This window comes from Triticum aestivum, chromosome 1B (genome assembly GCF_018294505.1).
Source record: "Triticum aestivum cultivar Chinese Spring chromosome 1B, IWGSC CS RefSeq v2.1, whole genome shotgun sequence".
NCBI lineage: Eukaryota > Viridiplantae > Streptophyta > Magnoliopsida > Poales > Poaceae > Triticum > Triticum aestivum.
Genome location: NC_057795.1, coordinates 687,299,586 through 687,307,219, shown reverse-complemented (window position 1 = coordinate 687,307,219; position 7,634 = coordinate 687,299,586).

Genomic DNA, 7,634 nt, shown 5'->3' with positions numbered 1-7,634 from the left:
TTGTAGCATCATTGGGTTATGTCTCCCTGCTAGCGTGCCTAGACACGGCAGTACCCCCCTCATCACCTTCCACACAAAATGTTTCACCTTCCCAGGTAGCTTAAGCCCCCAAACTCTCCTCCATGATTCACATTGTTGGCTGCTGCCCGCTCCCCCACTACGGTTCCAGTTGCTCCCGAATTGATGATGAAATTCAACATGACATGCAGATCTTACAGCAAACATACCAGACCGAGTGTGGTGTCAGGCCACGAAGTCCTCCATCATCTCAATCCGAAGCAGTATTTGCAGAATTCTGTGTACATCCATAGGTGATAAAACCCATCGTAAGATCTCTTCATCCCATTGACCAGAATATGGGTCAATTAAGTCCTACACTTTATTTAGCATTGTCCTCTTGGTGTAATAACCTTCTGGGTTTCACTGGTTGGAATCCAGGGATCATTCCAGATATTGATATGCGCCACGTTCCCAATACGCCATATGTGTCCCCTCTTTAACGTTTGAATACCCAAAACAATGCTTTCCCACATGAACGAGGAACCTTTCTTTGGTCCCGCTTCAAGAATATTTCCACCAGGATAGTACTTTGCACGAAGAACCCTTGCACACAAAGAGTCTGGATTCTGGAGAAGTCGCCAACACTGTTTTGCTAGTAAAGCAAGATTAAAACTGTGAAGGTCCCTAAACTCCAAGCCTTCCTTCTTCTTTGGGATGTACATTTTCCACCATGCAAACCAATGCATTTTCTTCTTTTCCTCGCTATCTCCCCACCAAAACCCTGCGATCTCATCATTTATAAGCTCGCAAATCCCCTTAGGCAGTTTGAATACAGATATGGTATAGGAGGGGATTGCTTGAGCTATTGCTTTTATCAAAATCTATTTTCCCTGTATTGACAATGTCTTTTCCTTCCATCCTTTCAACCATTGACAGATTCTGTCAACTAGATGTTGGAAACAATCACTCTTGTCAACTCCCACAATAGTTGGGAGACCAAGATATTTATCTGACAGCGCCTCTGTTAAGATATCAAGAGTTCTACAAACATCTTCTCTGGTATTAACACTTGTATTAGGAGCGAAAAACATGCTTGACTTTGGTGTACTTACAAGTTGTCCCGAGCTTCCACAGTAAGTGTCCAGCACTTTTTTGAGGGTAGTTGCATTCTGAACATTTGCTTTCATGAGAATTAAAGAATCATCTGCGAAAAGAAAGTGTGAAATTGATGGGGCATTCCTGCAGACACTAACATCTTTCAGCATTCCAATTTCTTCTACATGAGCCAAGTAGCTAGACAATCCTTCAGAGCAATTTTTTTGAAATGCTTGCCCTGCTCGGCAGTGAGCACGGCCCGATCAAATGAATACGCGGAAAAGGAATATCTAAAAAAACATGGAAATGGAACGTATGACCAAATCGTGCCCAATACTGAGCCGACCGATACCATGCGTCGTCCCCCCAAATACCGCAAAGCACAATGCCGGATCGCCGGCTGGAATCCTCCTCCTTCGCCGTCGACTTCCTCCCCCCTCCTCGGAACGACAGGACGGCGGGGATTCTTTCTCCACCAGTCCACCGATGTCATCTCGCCGCCTTGTCGCCGTCGCGCCGCCGTGGAAGTCAAGCAGAGCATGGTCTGTCACCATCGGAGCGGACGAACGAGATGGAGGTCAAGCGTGCATCACCTGCAGCGCGTGAGTGACACTACGCGTAGCGAGAAGAACTGTTGGGGCCAACAACTCACTTGGGTAAGACTAGTGTCATATGTTTCAGGCTTTCAGTATGGTTATCTGCCTGTTAACACCGAGTAAGACTGTAGAGTATATTGCTCACACAAACTAGCATCAGATTCTGTCACATCTGCGTACCATTGTTAGGCATGCTCAACAGAAGCGTGCAAGTACATATCACACTGACCAGGACCCAATAAATGAAAGTCACAACTCACAATTCACGAACATTACAAGTACGTCTCTGTTCGGTCAAACATACAAAACACATAAAGTAGTTAGCACCAAACCGTGCAGTTCGGCAGTGACCAGAGCTGGACACAGAACTAGTATATGCAAACTAATCACAAGTACAGAGGGTGGGGCAGGAGAGGGCTACGTTGAAAGTTTTCGAGACCATGTAGAACAGAACACTAGTATAGGCCATGACCTGCAGCCTCCAAACGTATGCATCCCGAGAGGTCCAATGTGTGCAGTTTTGTCATGCTACAAATACTTTTAGGTATTCTTTCCAGAAGATAATTGCCAGACAAGTCCAAATGCTCTAGATCTGAAAGAGTAATTCCGCACATATGGTTGATGAGAATGTCCCAGGTTTCTGCAGCAAGACGAATAGGATTGAATTGATCTTTTCTTGGATCATTCGATGAGTGTTTTCTTAGTCCAGATAGATTCAAATACCGAAGCTTGGTCAGATCATCTGGCAGCGAACTGAGGTGTGTTTCTTCTAAATTCAAATATTGAAGATTGGTAAGACCAACCAAAGCTTCATGTACACAATCAACCATCCAACAAAATGATAAATCAAGATGGACCAAACTTTTCAGGCTCCCAAAACATCTTGGCAGTTTTTTCAAATCTCGCCAACCTGATAACATTAGGTACTTGAGTTGAGTGAGTCTGCCCAACGATTCAGGGAGCTTTTTGAGTCCACATTCCCTTGAACATAAGTTCAAATACTCGAGTTTTCTGAGAGCACCCAAAAATTCTGCTTCTTTACCACATTCAAGATATGAGCTGTGTGATAAGTTTAAATACTGCAGTTTGGATAGGCCGCCCAGAACATCTGGTGTGTCTCCGATATTTGTGAAGTATGACAAGTTCAAATACTCTAGTTGTGTGAGGCTCTCCAGGAACACCGATATTCCTTCAACAGACGAGCAATCTGATAAATCCAAATGCACCAACTTTTGTAGCCTCCTGAATGATTCTGGCAGTTTTTTAATTCTGGAACAACTTGACAAATCAAGATACATTAGACCCTCAATTTCTCCAATTGACTCTGGCAGTGCTAAGAGTGCAGGAGACCCGTGAAGGTTCAGATAAACTAATTTTGAGAGTTTGGTGATACTGTCGGGAATCTCTGCATCTTGTACTCTTGGAGCGCTTAGATATCTCAATTGCTTCAGTTCACCAATACAGTATGCCAGCTTATGTATGGTGCACTCACTTAGGTCCAAGACACGCAAAGACTTGGCAGATAAAAATGCAGCATCATGAAGTTCATATTTGTCACAATCCATAAAACGCAACGCTCTTATCTTGGACAAGTCCGATCCCAAAGGCTTGCTACAATCATCGAGCAATGCATAGTGGTAGCAGCTTTCTGCGGCATTAGTGCTTTTGCCAATAAAAAGAAGTTCATTGTCCATTACCGATCTTGCTAAATCATGCACCAGGTCATGCATCGTGAACAATATAACATCTTCATCATATAGCTCAAAAGTCTGCAACCAAATCATTCAGCAGTGTCAGACTTTTGGATTTATTTATATTTAAACAATTTATGACCTCATTCGTTAAGTCTAAACCATTTTATGCATAACCCCTATATTAAATAATATATTTTATTTTTTGTCCCACGCTATTTTCCATGTTTAGAAAAAAAAGGGGATATCCCCGGCCTTTGCTCCCATGTTTAGGTTCTGAACCTTGAGTCATAAAACCATACAAATTTTATCTCTCAAACGGCCAGACCATTGCAAAATGGTTTTCAATGTTGTGATGGTTGTTTTCTGCTACCAACTGCCAGTTAGACATGATTTACTTCAAAGATAAGAAATTACAAAATATGTGAATTTCAAGGAAACTGGGGAAGGATAATATTTATTCGATAAAATTCAGAAACAACTACCAACACTCGTGAGAAAAAAGCACAAAATGAGAAAATGTAGGAAAATGGAAACACCACGACGCTTTTCTTCATCCTCGTCTCTAGGGATAATGACCTGGCATGGCAACAAGAACGGCGTGGAGGTCTGCAGTTCATCATCTCCGTCCTCCCTGCATAGGCAGGTGGTAGGCGGGGCCTCGGCCCCATTCGATAATTGTGATAATCCGAGACACTTCTGTTTCTTTTCTTCTTCTTTTTCTGTGTGGATGGAGACAGTTTTGTTTCGATGATGATTATCCATGATGGTTTCCAAAACCGTATCAGATGGGTGGTTTGGTCCTGAATAGCTATATCTTCTACAGTGAACCAAAATATGTTGGTGTATATAGTATTCAGGACTAATTTTCTAAAAGCCGGATTCTAAAACATTATTCAGTAAAAAGAACAGCGGGGTTATTTTCTCGCCCAAGTAATCATGTTAGTCATGGTAAGCCCAATAGCATGTATAAGTAAGAGACTGTTTATGCAACTGCATATACCACATATGGATGCGAACTAAAGACCTCAAGTTGGGCATTTCCTACAACTGTGCATTGACCTTTTGTTTTACTAGAATGTTGCAGTAGAATCAACAATCAAATATTCTAGGGATGTGTTTTATTAGCAAATCTAGGGATATGTTGGGTTGCATTTGTGTGTATCAATAACTGAAATATTGTTAAGAAGTTATTCGGACAAGCTGCGTTGTAAGCAATGGCTATGTGATATGCTAGTCCAAATCCTAGTGGGCAATTTTTGAATTATACTTGAGTTCCCTTACGCCAGTTCCAACAAAATAACCAAAAAAATTATAAAAGGTATGCATAACTCACCGATGATGGCTTTGAATGTTCAAGGAAAGAGAGCCCCAAAAGCTGACTAATTTGTGAGTATGCTACTCTTCTCTTACAGAGGATGGCTCCGGTGGTGGCGAGGGAGGCAGGGGCGTCTCCGGTGACGGCGTGGGAGGCAGTTGTGGCGAGGGAGGATCCGTTGGCATCGACGGCAGCTCCGGTGGCGTTGATGAGGCCGCGCGGCTCCGTGGCGTTGGGGGCGGCTCCGGTGGCGTCGACGGCGCGCCGCTCTGGTGGCTCTGGGGGCATCGACGTCGGCAGGAGACAGCGGCGAAGTGGGGCAACGGCGAATCGGGGAGACGGTGGCAGGGTGGGTCGAGGGATTTAGGGGAGAAGTGGTGGCCGGGGGGGAAACGGTTTTTTGGTTAAGTCAAACTTAGCGGTAGCGTGTTTCGCAAAATGCACTATAGCTAAGATAGCTATAGCGGGTTTAGCAAAACGCGCTACTGCTATAGCTATGTAATTTCCTTCCATTTTCTTATTTTCTTTTCTGTTTCTATAGCGGGGTCTAGGAAACACGCTGCAGCTACATTAGCTATAGCGCCTCTTAAGAACAGACGCTACTGCTATGCCTTTCTCCTTTTTTCGCTTTTTCATTTATTTTGCTTTACATTTTATTTTTTCCTTTCTGCTTTTTATATTTCTTTCATTTTCATTTACTTTTATATTTGTTTTTCATTTTATTTTATTTCCATTAGCAGTAGCGCTCTTCGTAGGAAATGCGATACTACTTATGTCCTAGCGGTAGCGCTCTTCTTTCAAGCCCGCTACTGCTATGCGTAGCCTATCGTCTTAGAAATGGGAATATTAGTAGTAGCGCTTTTACACATGCACGCGCTACTGCTACAGTTTTATCTGTAGCGTCGTTTCTGCTCACGCGCTACTGCTATCTAGTACTAGCGCCCTTTTTTGACCCTCGCTACTGCTAAATTTCTGTGTATAAGGTTTTCCCTAGTAGTGGATCCATTCATATTTTCCATGCAAAACGATGCATCCACATTAATCTTAACTCTCCCTCACCGGTTTTTCCCACATGTGATCACGTTTCTGTAATGTTTGTTTAGGGCTGGCAGCTCGCACAAAGTTCATCGCTAAAACTCTGGTAGAAATTGAAGTACAATTTGGCGGTCTAATGGATTCTTCTTTCATAAACTATCGCCTTTGCTACCAAATGTACCAGCTCGCGACTACCACTAGTTCTGCCAAAGGAATCTTGCCAAGTAGATCATCTCATCTCATAAGGCTGTCCATAGTGATCGCACCGAACCGGTCTAGCTTCCAGGACTGATTTTTGTTTCTCCTCCTTCAGCCCCAGTTCCTTCCATATATCCAAGGCTCGGTTGCAAGTAAATAAGCAATGTTGCGAGTTTTCATATCCAATTCTGCAGTGCGGGCATTGTGGCATCATTGGGTTATGTCTCCCTGCTAGCGTGCCTAGACACGGCAGTACCCACCTCATCACCTTCCACACAAAATGTTTCACCTTCCCAGGTAGCTTAAGCCCCCGAACTCTCCTCCATGATTCACATTGTTGGCTTCTGCCCGCTCCCCCACTACGGTCCAGTTGCTCCCGAATTGATGATGAAATTCAACATGACATGCAGATCTTACAGCAAACATACCAGACCGAGTGTGGTGTCAGGCCACGAAGTCCTCCATCATCTCAATCCGAAGCGGTATTTGCAGAATTCTGTGTACATCCATAGGTGATAAAACCGATTGTAAGATCTCTTCATCCCATTGACCCGAATATGGGTCAATTAAGTCCTTCACTTTATTTAGCATTGTCCTCTTGGTGTAATAACCTTCTGGGTTTCACTGGTTGGAATCCAGGGATCATTCCAGATATTGATATGCGCCACGTTCCCAACACGCCATATGTGTCCCCTCTTTAACGTTTGAATACCCAAAACAATGCTTTCCCACATGAACGAGGAACCTTTCTTTGGTCCCGCTTCAAGAATATTTCCACCAGGATAGTACTTTGCACTAAGAACCCTTGCACACAAAGAGTCTGGATTCTGGAGAAGTCGCCAACACTGTTTTGCTAGTAAAGCAAGATTAAAACTGTGAAGGTCCCTAAACTCCAAGCCTTCCTTCTTCTTTGGGATGCACATTTTCCACCATGCAAACCAATGCATTTTCTTCTTTTCCTCGCTATCTCCCCACCAAAACCCTGCGATCTCATCATTTATAAGCTCGCAAATCCCCTTAGGCAGTTTGAATACAGATATGGCATAGGAGGGGTTTGCTTGAGGTATTGCTTTTGTCAAAATCTATTTTCCCTGTATTGACAATGTCTTTTCCTTCCATCCTTTCAACCATTGACAGATTCTGTCAACTAGATGTTGGAAACAATCACTCTTGTCAACTACCACAATAGTTGGGAGACCAAGATATTTATCTGACAGCGCCTCTGTTAAGATATCAAGAGTTCTACAAACATCTTCTCTGGTATTAACACTTGTATTAGGAGCGAAAAACATGCTTGACTTTGGTGTACTTACAAGTTGTCCCGAGCTTCCACAGTAAGTGTCCAGCACTTTTTTGAGGGTAGTTGCATTCTGAACATTTGCTTTCATGAGAATTAAAGAATCATCTGCGAAAAGAAGGTGTGAAATTGATGGGGCATTCCTGCAGACACTAACATCTTTCAGCATTCCAATTTCTTCTACATGAGCCAAGTAGCTAGACAATCCTTCAGGGCAATTTTTTTGAAATGCTTGCCCTGCTCGGCAGTGAGCACGGCCCGATCAAATGAATACACGGAAAAGGAATATCTAAAAAAACATGGAAATGGAACGTATGACCAAATCGTGCCCAATACTGAGCCGACCGATACCATGCGTCGTCCCCCCAAATACCGCAAAGCACAATGCCGGATCGCCGGCTGGA